Source organism: Pseudonaja textilis, chromosome 1, assembly GCF_049901715.1.
Source record: "Pseudonaja textilis isolate UNSWEBS1 chromosome 1, rPseTex1.2, whole genome shotgun sequence".
Lineage (NCBI taxonomy): Eukaryota > Metazoa > Chordata > Lepidosauria > Squamata > Elapidae > Pseudonaja > Pseudonaja textilis.
Window position 1 is genome coordinate 319630562 of NC_141990.1, and position 19288 is coordinate 319649849.

The 19288-nt window shown below is 46.7% G+C and overlaps 3 pseudogenes across 6 annotated transcripts; 1 reads left to right on the forward strand and 2 right to left on the reverse strand.

The window, feature by feature from the left end:
- LOC113452913 (phospholipase A2 inhibitor beta pseudogene) lies at positions 1 to 3053 on the reverse strand (annotated as a pseudogene). 2 transcript variants are annotated; one of them, XR_015741287.1, is made up of 2 exons: positions 2958 to 3053; positions 1 to 1018 (listed from the first exon to the last, which is right to left on the reverse strand). The product of XR_015741287.1 is annotated as a phospholipase A2 inhibitor beta pseudogene, transcript variant X1 (transcript). The 2 variants fall into 2 exon arrangements; XR_015741288.1 differs by lacking the exon at positions 2958 to 3053 and adding an exon at positions 1201 to 1224.
- Positions 3054 to 6182: 3129 nt separating this feature from the next.
- Positions 6183 to 10787, reverse strand: LOC148128373 (phospholipase A2 inhibitor beta pseudogene; annotated as a pseudogene). 2 transcript variants are annotated; one of them, XR_015741285.1, is made up of 3 exons: positions 10631 to 10787; positions 7347 to 8427; positions 6183 to 7282 (listed from the first exon to the last, which is right to left on the reverse strand). The product of XR_015741285.1 is annotated as a phospholipase A2 inhibitor beta pseudogene, transcript variant X2 (transcript). The 2 variants fall into 2 exon arrangements; XR_015741284.1 differs by having other exon boundaries at positions 6183 to 8427.
- Positions 10788 to 13027: 2240 nt separating this feature from the next.
- On the forward strand, positions 13028 to 18639 carry LOC113455042 (phospholipase A2 inhibitor beta pseudogene; annotated as a pseudogene). Of its 2 annotated transcripts, XR_015741282.1 has the most exons (3): positions 13028 to 13073; positions 15886 to 15934; positions 16139 to 18639. The product of XR_015741282.1 is annotated as a phospholipase A2 inhibitor beta pseudogene, transcript variant X2 (transcript). The 2 variants fall into 2 exon arrangements; XR_015741281.1 differs by lacking the exon at positions 15886 to 15934.
- The last annotated feature ends 649 nt before the right edge of the window (positions 18640 to 19288 follow it).

A 19288-nucleotide genomic window follows, 5' to 3' on the forward strand; every position in this document is an offset into this window, starting at 1 on the left:
AGGAAAAGGATCCATTCCGAAGGTTTAGCAGGGACAAAGTTGGGATCTCTCCAGTGAAGTTGCTGTTTTCCCCCTCAAACTTTTGGGGAAAGCGCAGACCACGTTTTCCTTGGACAACCAATCCACGTTGCTTTCCCGGGCCCAGTTGAAGAGAGCCTGCAGGCGGCAGTCACATGCCCATGGGTTGCCGGAGAGGTCGAGAGTGAACTCGGAAGACACGTTGACCAAGGGAGCCTCCAGGGAGGTGATCTCATTGGCGGAGAGATCCAGCCGCTCCAGGTTCTCCAAGGACCGAAAGAGCCCAGGTGGAACGTGGGTCAGGCTGTTGTTTCCCAGGGAGAGGACCAACAGCATGGGAGTCCCACGGAAGGTGTCGGGGGTGATAGACACAATCGGGTTGTTTATCAGATTTAAAAACTCTAGAAACGTGAGGCCTTGGAACATCTCCGGAGAGAGGCAACGGAGGAGGTTGGAGGAAAGGTCCAGGGACAACAACAGGGTCAGTTTATGGAAGCAATCGGGCGGGATCTCCTTCAGCTGATTGTGATCGAGGCGCAGGTTCTTGAGTTCCTTCAGGGTTACGAACCAGGATGGGCGCAGCTCAGTCAGCTGGTTTGCACTGAGGGATAAGTGGGCCAGGCTAGTGACAGGCGTGAAGAGATCCGCAGGTAGATCTTCCAGGAGATTTCTGGAGAGGTCCAGGAAGTGCAGTGCTGGGAGGTTACGGAAGAGACCACTTGGAAGGGTCTTCATCAGGTTGTCAAAAAGATAAAGGCTGTGGAGCTCTGGGAGACCCTGCAGGGCATCCACAGCCAGGTTGGAGATCTGGGTGGAATCAACGGCGATGATCTTGGTTTCATTGGGGAAGCCGGAGGGAAATTTGCGGAGTGACCAAGAGTTGCAGAGAAAACTTTCTGGACCCAGAAATTGGGGCAGGCAGGGAGGAACCTGCTGGGTGTAGCTGTTCAGCGACATCACAAGGCAGGCGATCAGAAGAGGTGGAGCTGGAGGCCTCATCCTATGGAGAAGCCGGGAGAGAAAAAAGAGAGGCGGCAACATCTTAAGTTTCCCTTTTGTTCTGAGTTAGGATTCACCAAAATCACAAAACCCCTTTTTAATACGGTAATGGGAATTCCTCTCATTCACGTTCCAGCAAAGTCCCAGAAAACAGTCTTTCAAGAGTGATTGACAACTACAGACCTTTATCGGGCTTGGAGAGTTGCCAGGCCGATAGCTTCCAAATGCCACTCTGTAGAAGACAATACTTGGCAAGGAGTCACGAACGAATCTTCACCCTAATTGAATGAACTAATGGTCTCCTGCAGACCCCCACCCCTCCTCTTTATTCCCTGTGGGAGGGCCAATTCACCATCCACCTGTGCCTTTACTCCTGAGTCGACCCTTGTTCCTTAACTGTTCCCTTCTTCTGGCAGCTCTGTGCATGCGCACACTGGGAACAGGCTCCAGCTGTTCTTCTGCCCCACGGATCTCCTACTCCAAGGGCAGCTGATAACTGTCGGAGGGCCCTGGCCCCATCTCTGCCTCCGATGCAGAGCCCTTGTCAGAGCCTTCCCCAGACCCCAGGACTGGCCCAGGTTCCTCCCCAACCTCCTCACTGTCTACCAGCAGCTCTGCTAGCTGCTGCAGGGCCCCAGCCAGGAAACCTCTCCCCCTCCTCTGTTTCTTCCTTCCATTCCCAGATGTGGAATGGATTTTTTCTTCTGTTCAATTCCACCGTCATCAACCTATTGCTCAATTGGGGTTGAGAGCTCTCCAGAAATACCTGCAGTGCCTCCCGGCTGTGTTATTTCCAATTTTGATACGGGGCTGGGAATAGAAGGTGGCCAGACTGGGCTGAGGCTCTCGACTGGAAGTGCTATTCAACTATTTTCTTTCTCTTTCTCCTTCCCTTTTTCTCTTTTTCCTTCCTTCCTTCCTTCCTCTCTCCCTTCCTTTCCCTTGACCTCCCTCTGTTTCTTCTTCTTTCCTTCTTCCTCTTCCTTCCTTTCCCTTGACCTCCCTCTGTTTCTTCTTCTTTCTTCCTTCCTCTTTCCCTTCCTTTCCTTCACCCCTCTGTTCTCTTCTCTTTTCTTCTTCTCTCCTTCCTTCCTTGACCTCCTTTCTTCTTCTTCTTCCTTCTCCTTCCTTCCTTTCCCTTGACCTCCCTCTGTTTCTTCTTCTTTCCTTCTTTCCTCTCTCCCTTCCTTTCCCTTGACCTCCCTCTGTTTCTTCTTCTTTCCTTCCTTCCTCTCTCCCTTCCTTTCCCTTGACCTCCCTCTGTTTCTTCTTCTTTCCTTCCTTCCTCTCTCCCTTCCTTTCTTTTGACGTTCCTCTATTTCTACTTCCTCCCTGCCTCCTATCCATCCCTTGCTCTTTTTTATTCCTTCCTCCCTTTCTTTCTCCCCACTCCCTCCTACACTTACCTCCACCTTTCTACTTTTCCTTCCTTCCTTCCTCCCTTCCTTCCTTCCTTCCTTCCTTCCTCCCTTCCTTCCTTTTTCTTTTTTCTCCATCTTCCTCCTTCCTCCCTTCCTTCCTCTCTCCCTTTCTTTGTTTCTTCTTTCCTTCCCTCTTTTTCCTTTTTTGTCCATCTCCCTCCCTCCCCCTTTCTTTCTTTCTTTCTTTCTTTCTTTCTTTCTTTCTTTCTTTCTTTCTTTCTTTCTATCTCTTTCTTTTTTCCTTTTATTCTCCATCTCCCTCCCTTCCTCCCTCTCTCCCTTTCTTTCTTCCTTCCCTCCCTCCCTCTCTCCCTTTCTTTCCTTCCTTCCTTCTGTCTCTTTCTTTTTCCTTCTTTCTCCATCTTCCTCCCTTCCCTCCCTCCCTCTCTCCCTCCCTCCCTCCCTCCCTCCCTCCCTTCCTTCCTTCCTTCCTTCCTTCCTTCCTTCCTTCCTTCCTTCCTTCCTTCCTTCCTTCCTTCCACTCAGTTTGTGCAAGTAAGCAAAAGAGTGCGCACTTACCTGTAGCTTTCCCCAAACTGAATGTCTGCCAGCCTCCCTCTTCCTCAAATGCTGGGGACGTCAGGAACCCTCTTATTTATATACCTGCACTGGGGGGTGGGGTGGGGGGGGGAATTTGCTGTCCTCAAATATTAGTAAAAATTTTCCCTGTCCTGATTGCATCATGGGAAAACAAACAAACAAAAAAGATTCAGTGCACAACTGAACCTCTGTTCAAGGGCAAAGACAAATGTTGACACGTCCCCTTTACCTGAAGTGTTGGGGTTATTTTTTTGCAAAAAGAACATTTCTCTGTTTGTTTTTTTTTTTTGGAAACGAAACAATTTCCTCATCTCTTTTGAAACACGGCCTAAACCAAGCAGGGGAAAAGAAAAACCACACCTAGGTCTCAGAAGGACCAGGGGAGACAGGAGAGCAGTCTTCCAATATTTGAGGAGGGGCTGCCCCAGAGAGGAGGAAGGAGTCAAGCTATTTTCCAAGGCCCCTGTAGGCCAGACAAGGAATAATGGATGGAAACTGAACAAGAAGAGATTCAACCTGGAAATAAGGAGAAACTTTCTGACAGTGAGAAGATTCAACCAACGGTGTGCTGTCCCAGCCAATCTATGGGATTGGATAGTTACTTAGGAATTATGAGCTGTCCCCTTAAGGGAATGCATCATGGTAAATGTAGTTAAAGGTACCCTGGGAAATGTAGTTCATGTCACGTGGCCACATCGGTAATCCCGATTGGTCACTAATTTAACCCTCCATGGGTTGGGGGAGTTTTCCTCACTTCTGCCTGAACTCCCTAACTCATGGCAGCTGCTTTCTATCGCTACAAGGTGGGTTAGGAGATAACCATCTTTTACCATGAGCAAGAACTTCATCACAAATGTGAGTTATGAGGATACCTGATGAACCAATCAATGTACTTTGTTATGGACGTCTCATTGAGTTTATCTATCTGCATCTGCTCAGCTTAAAAATCCACTACTGTGCAGAATACAGAAAAAAATGGAACGGGCTTGTCCTCGGAAGTTGTGGGAGTGCCATCACTTGTGACCTTCAAGAAGAGGTTGGACTGCCATTTGTCAGAAATGGTGTAGGGTCTCCCGCTTGGGTGGAGGGGGGGTTGTACTAGATGACCTATAAGGTCCCTTCCAATTCTGATTATCTGTTATCTGTTAAATAGGAAAGATGTAGACAGAGACAAAGACCCAAGGGAGGAGTTTAGGAGGCAAGTCAAAAAAATGAATAAGAATGGAAGTACTAAAGCGATCAAGAGATGATGTTTAGAAAGGGAATGATGTTAAATATAAGATCGGCTGTATGGTAGACAGGGCGGTGATCGTGGTGACGGGGTATGGACGAGTGAACCCAAATGAATCTGAGACTTTGGTCCTCCTCAAAGACCTGTTTTTTTGGGTACACCATTTAAGTTCATTTCTATGAACTTAAAACCAGCTCTACTTGTTTCCCACGGTTTCAGTATAATAAAATGTTAGACATCCCTCCTCCCATTAGTGTCACAGTCACATTGTCCTATTAAGTGTCCTTGCATCTCCTTGGGAACTAGATCCAGTCTCTGGTAACCCCTTGTTGGGATGACTGTCAAGCTTCCAATTTATATGCTCACAGCAAGCAGAACTCTGAGGCAAGCAAGTTCCTCAAAGAACAAGTTTATCGGAGATATCATATTGGCACAGGCTGATAAAAACCGACTCTAAAGGTTCCTGTTAGGAATGTGAGTCACCTAACAGCTATTTGGGATGGAAATATATAAACCAGGATAGACATTTTAATACTGTCTCTTTAAGAGCATGCTAAAAACTGCAATCGGGTGTGGTTAGTCAAATGGCCATAAGATGGATCCAAAAACCTGGGTTGTTTAGTCTGAGTCTCAGAAGAGAGTGTGAGTGTATCTCTGTTTCCTTCTGTTGGAAAGTATTGCCGTTCCTCCATTTCTTCTAATTGACTGATATTACTGGATTTAATATAAGTCTAATACTGAACTGTTTTTGACACTGGACTTTGATATTTGGGTTATCCCTGGATTCAAAACTGACTGATTTACTTGTGAATGACTTTGGATTGCTTATTTTGGACTTTGCTTAACGTTTCTAGAAGTAAAAACCTACATTTACTGTACTGTATATCTGTGTGCTCTGTGTGTATTATTCCAACACTACTCTCTATATGTCTCCCTATATGCGCTCATTCTCCTAACGGGGAATTACCTCAACAGTTCCCATGGTTTTCACCCAATTAAAAGCAAAAGTTTTCTCCCCTTTCCAAACACGGTCCAATCAAGGTGCTGCTTGGTTGCTTGGAAACGTCTCTCCTCCTCTCTCTAGCCACCTGTGGGACTGTCCTTGGTTCTCAGGGGAAACTATTTTGTTTTGGCTACAAAGCCCCAACTATCTCTCTTCCCCTCTCCCTATCCCTCAGTACCGTTGTGGCAACACTGAAGCCTCCAAGATGCCCTCAGTCAGGCCAGCTTCAGAGTTGACGATGACCTTGGTTCTCACGAGATAGCAGTCTGTTTTGACTAGGCTACATTCCATTGCTCTCTCCCCCACTCCCCAAACTGCGTGGTGCTTGGGAAACAGAAAAAGGCTGCGGCAGGCTTGATCCATTTTAAAGTTGACGCCTGGTTTTACTTGACCAGAATTGTATTCGGTCAAACCCAACTTCTGTGGGATGCTATCCCCTTGGGTGGAGCTCTTGTATATTGTGCCGAAGATTCATTTACAAAAGTTGTGAGGCACTTACAGGAGTATGATGGTGAGGGTCTGGCTCAAGCAAGGGTTTGACCCAACCCCAAACTTCCTTTATTACCTCTGCTGAAACAGGCGGAGTCCAAGGCAGCACCCTCCAGACAAATGGTGTTGGTGCTGACTGGGTGAGATTGCCCAGACCAGATCTACTGTGTTTCTCTGAAAATAAAATCGGGTCTTATGGATTTTTGCTCCAAAAGACACATTAGGGCTTATTTTCTGGCTAGGTCTTCTTTTGGGGAAAATACGATACCAAATGCATGTGTCTAGCTGACCATCTTTACAGGGACTTATATTATGAGCATCCTGAAAAATCATGCTAGGGCTTATTTTCTGGTTGAGTCTTATTTTGGGGGAAACACGGGTATCATCCAGATTAGACTTGGCGTCCCTGTGTGGTTGCAAAATTACTACAAGAAAATTCTGGGTCATTCCACGCAGGGTTTCAAGGAGCACAGGACAACTGTTTGAGGCGGAAATAAGGTGTATTCAACAGCGAAGCAGAGAAGTACATTGGTTCAGTGGCTTAATGATGCTGGAGTTGGTCTCTGCTCCAGTGGTTCGAGCCCTAGCACTGCGTAGCAGGATGAGGTCCCGAACTTGCCTCAGCTTCTGCCCGCCTAGCAGCTCAAAAGCATATATACCGCCGATAGACAAATAGGTACCACTTGGACGGGGATATGAGTTGGTGCTTTGTGCGGGCAGTCAGATTTCTGCCGGCTTTGAACCTTCCCGTTTGCGATGCCCGTTTGCGAGGTGGTTATGGTGGGGGGAGGGGAAAGGGCTTGGCTGATGCTGCAGGAAAAGCTGTTTGTCTTTCTTTCTGTTGCAAAGCTCGCTCGCTCTCCTGTGGTGCACCTTGGGAGGTGTGTGAGCATGGGCCATAACAGAGCTAGTAGATTTGCAGGCAAAGTACTACGCTTCAAGCAGCATCGCAGACTCCTGGCTAATGGAACAGCACCCTACACTCATAATAACAGTAACAGCAAAACAGTCAGCTCTGAGAAGCACTAGGGGGTGACAGGATATCCCTCTTCCAATATTTGAGGGGCTTCCCCAAAGAAGAGGGAGTCAAGCTATTCTCCAAAGCACCTGAGGGCAGGACGAGAAGCAAATAAGGACGGAAAGTAATCAAGGAGAGAAGGAACCTGGAATTAAGGAGAAACTTTCTAACAGGGAGCAATTAATCAGTGGAACAGCTCGCCACCAGAAGTTGTGGGGGCTCCCTCAGTTTTCAAGAAGAGACTGGACAGTCGCTTGTCTGAAATGGCAGAGGGGGTTGGACTAGAGGGGGTTGGGTTTGAGCAAGGGGTTGGACTAGAAGACCTCCAAGGTCCCTTGCAGCTCTATTCTGATTATGATCCACTCATCAGTCACTTTCTTCAGGGCTCTTCATACTTCAAAAAGTCTCTAACTGAACGATTGTAAGTGAAGGACTACCTATATTGTTGGGTTTTTTGAGCATCTCTTCCCGAGCAGCTATTTCTTCCCTAAAATCAGTATTTCCCTAATTTTTTTCCCCCAATCCTGTTCTGGCTCTTCTCCTTTAAATCCAGCTATGTGGACTTCAACTCCCAGAATTCCCCAGGCAGCACGGCCATTGCTGAGATTTCTGGGAGCTGAAGTCCAATTCAACTGGAAAGGCTCCCCACACCGGGAAATCTCGCTGTTGGCGAAGCAGGGTGGAAGGAAAAGGATCCATTCCGAAGGTTTAGCAGGGACAAATTTGGGATCGACCAAGTGAGGTTGCCTCTTCGCCTTTGAAATTCTTGGGGAAAGCGCAGACAATTTCCCGCTTGGAAAATAAATGGATCTTGCGCTCCTTGACCCAGGTTAGAAGGTTGTCCAGGCGGCAGTCGCACGCCCAAGGATTTCCTGCAAGATCCAGGCTGAGATTGGCAGACAGGATGCCGGCCGGAGGATCCAGCCTGGTGAGCTCGTTGGCGGAGAGATCCAACAGCACCAGTTGGTCCAACAGGTGAAATTCCCCAAGGGTGATGTCGGTCAGGCTGCAGTTCCTCAGGGAGATCACGCTCAGCTTGGGTCCCCAATGGAAGGATCTCGGGGCAACGCATCGGATCGGGTTGTTTTCCAGGATCAACCTCTCCAAATTTTCTAGGCCGCTGAACTTGTCTGGAGAGAGACGATGAAGGCGATTGGAGGAGAGATCTAGAAAGGTCAACTTCTTCAGCTTGGAGAAACAGGAAACGGGGACCTCCTTCAGCTGGTTTCGGTCAAGGCTCAGGATCTTAAGTTCCTTCAGGGTTTCGAACCAGGACGCCCGCAGCTCAGCCAGTCGGTTTTCACTGAGGGATAAAAGCGTCAGGTTCGTCGCATCGGTGAAGATCTCCGGGAGTAGATCTTCCAGGAGATTGGTGGACAGATCCAGGGTGTGCAGTTCTGGGAGGTTACGGAAGAGGCCACTGGGAAGGGTCTCCAGCCTGTTGTTGGAGAGGTGAAGTTCCTGGAGGTTTGGGAGATCTTGGAGGGTTTCCACGCCAAGGCTGGAGACCTGGGTGAACTCAACGGAGATCGTTTTAGTTCGTACAGGGAAGCCGGCGGGAAATTCACGGAGAGATGGGGAGTTGCAGACAAACTCCGTGATATTTTCTGGAGCAGGGTGGGGTGGGCAGTAAGGAACCTGCTGGGTGTAGCTGTTGAAGGACATCACAAGGCAGATGATCAGAAGAGGTGGAACCGGAGACTTCATCCTGTGGAGAAGCAGGGAGAGGGTCAACTTTAACAAAAAAAAAAATACTCCTTTGGTCATTTTAGTTGCCATCAGAAAGGGAGTGGGGGAAGGCAGTGCATTCCTCAAATGCCTTAGATAATCGCCTTGCCAGCTTTTTATTTTTTAAACTATTACCATCTGGCAGACGGTGCCGGATAATAAAAACAAGGACAAATAGGTTGGAAAACAGCTTCTATCCCAGGGCAGCAGCTCTGCTGAATTCTACTGTATAGAGTGCACTATTAATGCAATCTCAGGAGTTTTCAATTCCACTGTGTAGTATGGGAAGGATGTGCGTTTGGGTTTATTTTCATACTCATAATGTACATGGAAGATGATATTTAATTCCGTTGTACGGGGTGCAATTGACAATAAACTAAACCTAACCTAACCCTAACTTAACTTAACTTAACTTAACTTTTAACTTAACTTAACTTAACCTAACCTAACCTAACCTAACCTAACCTAACCTAACCTAACCTAACCTAACCTAACTTAACTCAACTCAACTCAATTTAATTTAATTTAATTTAATTTAATTTAATTTAATTTAATTTAATTTAATTTAATTTAATTTAATTTAATTTAATTTAATTTAATTTAATAAAGGCCATGGGATGTGAAAATGCAGCTGAGAGATTGAGAGAGAGAGAGCAGGAAGTGCCTCACCCTACCCATCAGTTTGGGTGAGGAAACTTGGAGTCCAAAGCAGGAACTCGGATGGAGAAAACCTCTCGGAAGGGACAAGGCTTCTGTGGGGCGTAAAGGGAGGGTGTAAATTTCTCTTATTGCAACTGTAAGACAAAGGCGGGGTCCTCCGTCTTGCTTTCCTGGTCTGGACTGCCTGGGAGGGCTTCCCCCCTTGCCCCTGCCCAAGCCCCTCTCTCCCCCTCCTCTCCTTCTGCCTCCCTCTTCCAGGGGCAGAACTGAGATTTCTTTCTGTTCTGTTTCGCCCTCGTCCACCTCTTGCAAAATCCAGTGAAAGGCTCTCCTAAAACAGCCGCTTCCCCTCCCGACTTTAAGGTTATCTGCAAACTTGATAAAGGGACGAAGGAGGTCAGCGCAGGTTGCGGCTGGGGAAGGGTTGACTAACTCCTCCCCCCACTTCCATTTCTTCTTCATTTCTTTCTTTCTCCATTTCTTTCTTTTTTTTTCTTCTCTCTCTCTCTCTCTGACTCTCTTTTTCTTGCTTCCTTTTTTTCTTTCTCTTTCTTTCTCTTTTTCTTTTTCTTTCTTTCCTTTTTTCCTCCCTCCCTCCCTCCCTCCTTCCCTTCCCACCCTTGTTCCTTGTTTCTCTCTCTTTCTCCCTCTCCTAGGGATCTTTTTCCAAATGGAAACTGGACTTTCTTGGGGTTTTTTTAATCTTGGAAAACATTTTGCTTCTCACCCAAGACGTTTCTTCAGAATGGAACCGAAGAAGCTTCTTAGATGAGAAGCAAAATGTTCTTAAAGAAACAAAATTCAAGGAACTCCAGCTGCCTTTATTTATTTATTTTTAAAAAGCACCTTTGGGACAACTATGACCTGGATGACAGAGAATCTCCATAGACTGACTCACTCTTTCTTTCTTTCTTTCTTTCTTTCTTTCTTTCTTTCTTTCTTTCTTTCTTTCTTTCTTTCTTTCTTTCTTTCTTTTCTTTCTTTGTTTCCTTTCTTCCTTCCTTCTTTCTCTCTCTCTCCCTCCTTTCTTTCTCTTTCTTTTCTTTCTCCCTTTCTCCCTCCCTCCATCTTTTCTTCCTCCTTTCCTTCCTTCTCCCTTCCCCTTCCTTCTTTCTTTCTTTCTCTCTCCCCTCCTTTCTTTCTCTTTCTTCCCCTCCCTCTTTTCTTCCCTTCTTTCCTTCCTTCTCTCCCTCCCTGCTTTCTTTCTTTCTTTTTCCCCTTTCTTTCTCCCTCCCTCTCTCTTTTCCTTCCTCCTTCCTTTCCTTCCCCTTCCCCACCTCCCTCCCTCCCTCTTATTTCTTTCTCTGTTTCTTCATTCGAGAACCTTAAAGACTAGAAATTTCACAGAAACAGACTGAAAACTGCCTGTGGCAGACAGGATCCCACCCCCCTTGCTATGATTCCCAACCTCCCCTTTGCCATTTTCCCTTTCTTTCCAAATGAACCAACACTCAGATTGTGCAAAAAACACACACACACGCACGCAAATCCAACCCCAAGTGTACCACGGCCTCTGCACTTACCTGGAACTCTGTCCAGACCTCCTCACCTCCGCCAGCCTTTTGGACGCTGTGTTCAGCAGGAAATCTCTTGTCCTATATACCAAAAGCAGGAAGGCTCTGCTCTCAAAAACCCTCCTGGAAACAATACCCAAAAAAATTTCCCCTGCCTTGATTGCATCACGTTGAGAAACAAACTTGGCTAAACTGGGTTCAAAGGCCCCGCCAGATGTTGAAAATCTGCCTGAATTTTGGGTTGAGAAGCATTTCCCTTCTGTTTTTTGGGAAAAGCGGCCTGGAACAAGGGAAAACAAACCAAGGCTGGGGCTTTGGCCAGGTTTTTCTTATAGTTAACATCATTCCCTTTCTAAACATCATCTCTTGATTGCTTTAGTACTTCCATTCTTATTCATTTTTTTGACTTGCCTCCTAAACTCCTCCCTTGGGTCTTTGTCTCTGTCTACATCTTTCCTATTTAACAGATAATCAGATAACAAATAATCAGAATTGGAAGGGATCTTATAGGTCATCAAGTCCAACCCCCCCTCCACCCAAGTGGGAGACCCTACACCATTTCTGACAAATGGCAGTCCAATCTCTTCTTGAAGGTCTCAAGTGATGGCACTCCCACAACTTCCGAGGACAAGCTGTTCCCTTTTTTTCTGTATTCTGCACCGGAGTGGATTTTTAAGCTGAGCAGATGCAGATAGATAAACTCAATGAGACGTCCATAACAAAGTAGATTGATTGGTTCATCAGGTATCCTCATAACTCACATTTGTGATGAAGTTCTTGCTCATGGTAAAAGATGGTTATCTCCTAACCCATCTCGTAGCGATAGAAAGCAGCTGCCATGAGTTAGGGAGTTCAGGCAGAAGTGAGGAAAACTCCCCCAACCCATGGAGGGTTAAATTAGTGACCAATCGGGGTTACCGATGTGGTCACGTGACATGAACTACATTTCCCAGGATACCTTTAAGTACATTTACCATGATGCATTCCCTTAAGGGGACAGCTCATAATTCCTAAGTAATTATCCAATCCCATAGATTGGCTGGGACAGCACACCGTTGGTTGAATGTTCTCACTGTCAGAAAGTTTCTCCTTATTTCCAGGTTAAATCTCTCCTTGTTCAGTTTCCATCCATTATTCCTTGTCTGGCCTACAGGAGCTTTGGAAAATAGCTTGACCCCTTCCTCCTCTCTGGGGCAGCCCCTCAAATATTGGAAGGCTGCTCTCCTGCCTCCCCTGGTCCTTCTCTTCCCTAGACTAGCCAGGCCCAGTTCCTGCAACCGTTCTTCATATGTTTTAGCCTCCAGTCCCCTCATCATCCTGGTTGCTCTTCTCTGCACTTTTTCTAGAGTCTCAACCTCTTTTTTATAATGTGGTGACCCAAACTGGATGCAGTACTCTAGGTGTGGCCTTACTAAGGCTTTATAGAGGGGTATTAGTACCACTCTATATTTAACCCAAATATTTCTTCCATCTCTACTATCTTTTACTGCCATACTCTGGAGGATCTGCCCGAGGCCTTATCTTCTCTTCAAAAATATCCTTCTTTTTATCCAGTCCCATTTTTTGATCTCTTAATATGTCCCATCCGTTGTTTCATTTCTTTGAAAACAGTTTTATCAATTTTAACAACAAACAAACAAAAACACATAAAACATAAAAACATCATCCTTTCCTTCAGGAGTTCACAGACAGTGTATCGGTTGGTTTATCACCTTTTTTGTGTGCATCCATTTCATCGTCTCTGTTGTAGTTATATTGCATAATAGCTCATATTGTCAATCAACAATTATATAGCCGGATATCATTATGTCCCATCCGTTGTTTCTTGTCCCGCCTTCTGGTGTTTTGGAGAATGATTTGATCCCCTCCTATTTGTGGCTCCCGCTCAAATACTAGATTATATTGCTATCCAGTCCCCCTCGGTCCTTCTCTTTAGACCAGCCAGACCCAAATCCTGCAACGGTTCTTCCTATGTTGTTGTTTCCAGGCCTTTGATCTTCTCTGCACTTTTTCCATTTCTTCTTGAGATGCTTTTTGGAGGGTCATGTGGAAATGGGAGCAGCCTGAGACCAAGGTGTGAGGTTTTTTTTTCCCCTGCTTGTTTTAGGCAGAGTTTCAAAAGAGATGAGGAAATTGCTTCGTTTCCAAAAACAACAACAACGGAGAAATGTTCTTTTTGCAAAGAAAACCCAACACTTCAGGTAAAGGGGAAATGTCAACATTGGTCTTTGCCCTTGAACAGAGGTTCAGTTGTGCACTGAATCTTTTTTTGTTTGTTTGTTGTCCCCATGATGCAATCAGGAGAAGGGAAATTTTTACTAATGTTTGAGGACAGCAAATTCACCCCCCACTCCACCCCCCAGTGCAGGTATATAAATAAGAGGGTTCCTGACGTCCCCAGCATTTGAGGAAGAGGGAGGCTGGCAGGCATTCAGTTTGGAGAAAGCTACAGGTAAGTGCGCACTCTTTCGCTTACTTGCACAAACGGAGTGGAAGGAAGGAAGGAAGGAAGGAAGGAAGGAAGGGAGGAAGGGAGGGAGGGAGAGAGGGAGGAAGGAAGGGAGAGAGGGAGGGAAGGGAGGAAGGGAGGAAGATGGAGAAAGAAAGAAAAAGAAAGAAAGAAAGAAAGAAAGAAAGAAAGAAAGGGAGAAAGGGAGGGAGGGAGGGAGGGAGGAAGGGAGGAAGATGGAGAAAGAAGGAAAAATAAAGAGACAGAAGGAAGGAAGGAAAGAAACGGACAGAGGGAGGGAAGGGAGAAAGATAGAGAAAGAAGGAAAAAGTTAGGGACAGAATGAAAGAAATGGAGAGAGGGAGGGAGGGAAGGAAGAAAGAAAGGGAGAGAGGGAGGAAGGAAGGGAGATGGAGAATAAAAGGAAAAAGAAAGAGACGGAAAGAAAGAAAGAAGAAAGAAAGAAAGAAAGAAAGAAAGAAAGAAAGAAAGAAAGAAAGAAAGAAAGAAAGAAAGAAAGGGGGAGGGAGGGAGATGGAGAAAAAAGGAAAAAGAGGGAAGGAAAGAAAGAAACAAAGAAAGGGAGAGAGGAAGGAAGGGAGGGAAGGGAGGAAGATGGAGAAAGAAAGAAAAAGGAAGGAAGGAAGGAAGGAAGGAAGGAAGGAAGGAAGGGAGGGAGGAAGGAAGGAAGGAAGGAAAAGTAGAAGGATGGAGGTAAGTGTAGGAGGGAGTGGGGAGAAAGAAAGGGAGGAAGGAATGAAAAAAAGAGCAAGGGATGGATAGGAGGCAGGGAGGAAGTAGAAATAGAGGGAGGTCAAGGGAAAGGAAGGGAGAGAGGAGGGCAGAAAGAAAGAAGAAGAAAAAGAGTGAGATCAAGGGAAAGGGAGAGAGGAAGGAAAGATAGAAGAAGAAACAGAGGGAGGTCAAGGGAAAGGAAGGGAGAGAGGAAGGAAAGAAAGAAAAGAAACAGGGAGGTGAAGGGAAAGGAAGGGAGAGAGGAAGCAAGGAAAGAAGAAGAAAAAGAGTGAGATCAAGGGAAAGGGAGAGAGGAAGGAAAGAAAGAAGAAGAAAACAGAGGGAGGTCAAGGGAAAGGAAGGGAGAGAGGAAGGAAGGAAAGAAGAAGAAAAAGAGTGAGATCAAGGGAAAGGGAGAGAGGGCGGAAAGAAAGAAGAAGAAAAAGAGTGAGATCAAGGGAAAGGGAGAGAGGGCAGAAAGAAAAAAAGAAGAAAAAGAGTGAGATCAAGGGAAAGGGAGAGAGGGCAGAAAGAAAGAAGAAGAAACAGAGGGAGGTCAAGGGAAAGGAAAGAGAGAGGAAGGAAGGAAAGAAGAAGAAACAGAGGGAGGTCAAGGGAAAGGAAGGGAGAGAGGAAGGAAGGAAGGAAAGAAGAAGAAAAAGAGTGAGATCAAGGGAAAAGGAGAGAGGAAGGAAAGATAGAAGAAGAAACAGAGGGAGGTCAAGGGAAAGGAAGGGAGAGAGGAAGGAAAGAAAGAAAAGAAACAGGGAGGTGAAGGGAAAGGAAGGGAGAGAGGAAGGAAGGAAAGAAGAAGAAACAGAGGGAGGTCAAGGGAAAGGAAGGGAGAGAGGAAGGAAAGAAAGAAGAAGAAACAGAGGGAGGTCAAGGGAAAGGAAGGGAGAGAGGAAGGAAGGAAGGAAAGAAGAAGAAAAAGAGTGAGATCAAGGGAAAGGGAGAGAGGAAGGAAAGATAGAAGAAGAAACAGAGAGAGGTCAAGGGAAAGGAAGGGAGAGAGGAAGGAAAGAAAGAAAAGAAACAGGGAGGTGAAGGGAAAGGAAGGGAGAGAGGAAGCAAGGAAAGAAGAAGAAAAAGAGTGAGATCGAGGGAAAGGGAGAGAGGCGGAAAGAAAGAAGAAGAAAAAGAGTGAGATCAAGGGAAAGGGAGAGAGGGCAGAAAGAAAGAAGAAGAAAAAGAGTGAGATCAAGGGAAAGGGAGAGAGGGCAGAAAGAAAGAAGAAGAAACAGAGGGAGGTCAAGGGAAAGGAAGGGAGAGAGGAAGGAAAGAAAGAAGAAGAAACAGAGGGAGGTCAAGGGAAAGGAAGGGAGAGAGGAAGGAAGGAAAGAAGAAGAAACAGAGGGAGGTCAAGGGAAAGGAAGAGAGAGAGGAAGAAAGGAAGGAAAAAGAGAAGGGAAGGAAGGAGAAAGAGAAAGAGAATAGTTGAATAGCACTTCCAGTCGACAGCCTCAGCCCAGTCTGACCACCTTCTATTCCGAGCCCCGTATCAAAACTGGAAATAACACAGCCGGGAGGCACTGCAGGTATTTCTGGAGAGCTCTCAACCCCAATTGAGCAATAGGTTGATGACGGTGGAATTGAACAGAAGAAAAAATCCATTCCACATCTGGGAATGGAAGGAAGAAACAGAAGGAGGAGGGGAGGTTTCCTGGCTGGGGCCCTGCAGCAGCCAGCAGAGCTGGTGGTAGACAGTGAGGAGGTTGGGGAGGAACCTGGGCCAGTCCTGGGGTCTGGGGAAGGCTCAGACGAGGGCTCTGCATCGGAGGCAGAGATGGGGCCAGGGCCCTCCGACAGTTACCAGCTGCCTTTGGAGTAGGAGATCCGTGGGGCAGAAGAACAGCTGGAGCCTGTTCCCAGTGTGCGCACGCACAGAGCTGCCAGAAGAAGGGAACAGTTAAGGAACAAGGGTCGACTCAGGAGTAATGGTACAGGTGGATGGTGAATTGACCCTCCCAGAGGGAATAAAGAGGAGCGAAAGGGGAGTGGGGTTTGCAGGAGACAATTAGTTCATTCAATTAGGGTGAAGATTCGTTCGTGACTCCTTGCCAAGTATTGTCTTCTACAGAGTGGCATTTGGAAGCTATCGGCCTGGCAACTCTCCAAGCCCGATAAAGGTCTTTAGTTGTCAATCACTCTTGAAAGACTGTTTTCTGGGACTTTGCTGGAAAGTGAATGAGAGGAATTCCCATTACCGTATTAAGAAGGGGTTTTGTCGGGACGAGGAGTCTGCTTCGTGATTTTGGTGAAGCCTAAGTCAGAACAAAAGGGAAACTTAAGATGTTGCCACCTCTCTTTTCTTTCTCCCGTCTTCTCCATAGAATGAGGCCTCCAGCTCCACCTCTTCTGATCGCCTGCCTTGTGATGTCACTGAACAGCTACACCCAGCAGGTTCCTCCCTGCCTGCCCCAGTATCCGGGTCCAGAAAGCAACGCTAGTTTTGTCTGCAACTCTTCGTCGCTCCGCGAATTTCCCTCCGGCTTCCCCAGTGAAACCAAGACCATCACCGTTCAGTCCACCCAGATCTCCAACCTGGGTGCGGAGGCCCTGCAGGGTCTCCCAGAGCTCCAGGAACTTTATCTGTTCGACAACCAGCTGAAGACCCTTCCAAGCGGCCTCTTCCGTAACCTCCCAGCACTGCACTCCCTGGACCTCTCTGGAAATCTCCTGGAAGATCTACCTGCAGATCTCTTCGTGCCTGTCACTAGTCTGGCCTCCTTATCCCTCAGTGCAAACCAGCTGACTGAGCTGCGCCCATCCTGGTTTGTAACCCTGGAGGAACTCAAGATCCTGCGCCTCGATCACAATCAGCTGAAGGAGATCCCGCCCGATTGCTTCCGTAAACTGACCCTGTTGTTGTCCCTGGACCTTTCCTCCAACCTCCTCCGTTGCCTCTCTCCGGAGATGTTCCGAGGCCTCACGTTTTTAACGGTTTTAAATCTGAAAAACAACCCAATCACGTCTATCGCCCCAGGCACCTTCCGTGGGACTCCCACGCTGTGGATCCTCTCCCTGAGAAACAACAGCCTGACCCACGTTCCACCTGAGCTCTTTCGGTCCTTGAAGAACCTGGGGCGGCTGGATCTCTCTGCCAACGAGATCACCTCCCTGGAGGCTCCCTTGGTCAATGTGTCTTCCGAGTTCACTCTCGATCTCTCCGGCAACCCATGGGCATGTGACTGCCGCCTGCAGGCTCTCTTCAACTGGGCCCGGGAAGGCAACGTGGATTGGTTCTCCAAGGAAAACGTGGTCTGCGCTTTCCCCAAAAGTTTGAAGGGGAAAACGGCAACTTCACTGGAGAGATCCCAACTTTGTCCCTGCTAAACCTTCCAGATGGATCTTTCTCCAACCTGCTCAGCCGGCGTGCTTGAAGAGGATTGGACTTCAGTTCCCAGAATTCCCTAGCCAGCATGGGTAAACTTCAACTCCCAGAATTCCCTAGCCAGCATGGGTGAACTTCAACTCCCAGAATTCCCTAGCCAGCATGGGTAAACTTCAACTCCCAGAATTCCCTAGCCAGCATGGGGGAACTTCAACTCCCAGAATTCCCCAGCCAGCATGGGTAAACTTCAACTCCCAGAATTCCCCAGCCAGCATGGGTGAACTTCAACTCCCAGAATTCCCTAGCCAGCATGGGTAAACTTCAACTCCCAGAATTCCCTAGCCAGCATGGGTAAACTTCAACTCCCAGAATTCCCTAGCCAGCATGGGTAAACTTCAACTCCCAGAATTCCCTAGCCAGCATGGGTAAACTTCAACTCCCAGAATTCCCCAGCCAAAATGCACGGACTTCAATTCCCACAATTCCTCAGTCAGCAATGGACGGCTGTCAACTTCCCACAGCTGCCCTGGGGCCTTCTGGGATTTGTAGTCCACCCATTTTTCAAGCGGCCAAGTTGAGAAACACTCTTTCATAATAAAGTACCAATGATGTGTTAGATGGTGCCGTCATTTTGCACGCCTGCACATCCCCGACAAAACCTATCATCACCCCGGCCCCCCAAGTTGTCAATCAAGACCACTGAAAGCCAAGAAAAATGCACCCCCAAACTCAAAAGGTCTGGAATTGGGCAATTTCACTCTTGCAAAACTCTTGTTTGTGCCGTGTGATGAAATGTCGAGTTTTATCTTCTTTCCTGTGTTATGCAAAGCCGATTTCTCCTGATGAGCCCCCTAGTGGATGCCACTTCTTTTGAGGGCTCAGCAACAGCGCCTCCTGGTGGCCGACGCTGGCTTAAAATCAGATGAAACAGGGGAGAAATTTCCAAGTGACTTATTTTGATTTCCTTTCCAAGGCAGGTTAAGTCCTCGCCTTACAGCCTTTCATTTAGTGATCAAAGCTACAGAGGCTCATGCAATCCCTTTTTTGAGACCTTCTGACTGAGAGAAACAGAATTATAAGTTACAGTTTTAGAATGGAATGTATATAGTTAGACTAGAATAGCAACCGTAACAATACAAGAGCACACAATAGATACAAACTCAAGGTTAACCGCACCAAACTTGATTGCAGGAAATACGACTTCAGCAACAGAGAGGTCAATGTCTGGAATACTCTACCTGACTCTGTAGTTTCTTCCCCAAACCCCAAAAACTTTAACCTTAGACTGTCTACTATGTACCTCACCCCTTTCCTAAGAGGTCTGTAGGGGGCGTGCGTAAACGCACCAACGTACCTACCGTCCCTGTCCTATTGTTTCTTTTATTTTTCTTATATGTACCCATTTCATGTATTCATAACTATGTATATACTTATACCTATTATCTTGTAAACGATTGACAAATCAAATAAATAAATCAATAAAATAAATAGAAGATTCTCTTTTGGTCTTTCTGATGTTCTTCTGTTAGTTTCCTCTTTTTCTCTTTCTCTGCATAAACCCCCACCCTATAACCTAAAATGTGTCGGGCTGCAAGTCCATGATACAATCTCCTTGGAGAACGGGAAGATCTGCCAGGGCTAAGCAGCCAGGGAATATCCTCCCAAGGTGAAGCCCAAAACCAGGATAAGACCCCGAAACACAGAAAACAATGTCATGCTCACCCTGAAACTTGTCGTTTAGAATATGGAGAATAAGGGGTGTGTGGAGAGGGCTTCTTAGGCGTGGCGTGTTGTGTGCAGGGGTATATAAAATGTATTGTTTGAATACGGAAGCTTGCTCTTCTTGGACCCAACTCCACTTGGGAAGGGACTCGAAGGCTTATTTTCTTTCATAAACCTTTGAATGGTGAACCAGACCCGTTCCTGTCTTGTGAGTATTGAATAATTCGGTTCGTGCGTCTCACGTGACAGATCCGTGTCTCTGCCATTCTTCAGTGGAAGGAGAAGGGTGGGGTGTTGATACAAGTAATCCTTTTTTGATGTAACCTGAATGTCTTCATTCTTGTATTGAGTCTGTATAACTTGCACGTTGTTAGGAATGTAAGTCACCTAACAGGTATTTGGGTAAGAAATATATAAACCAGGATAA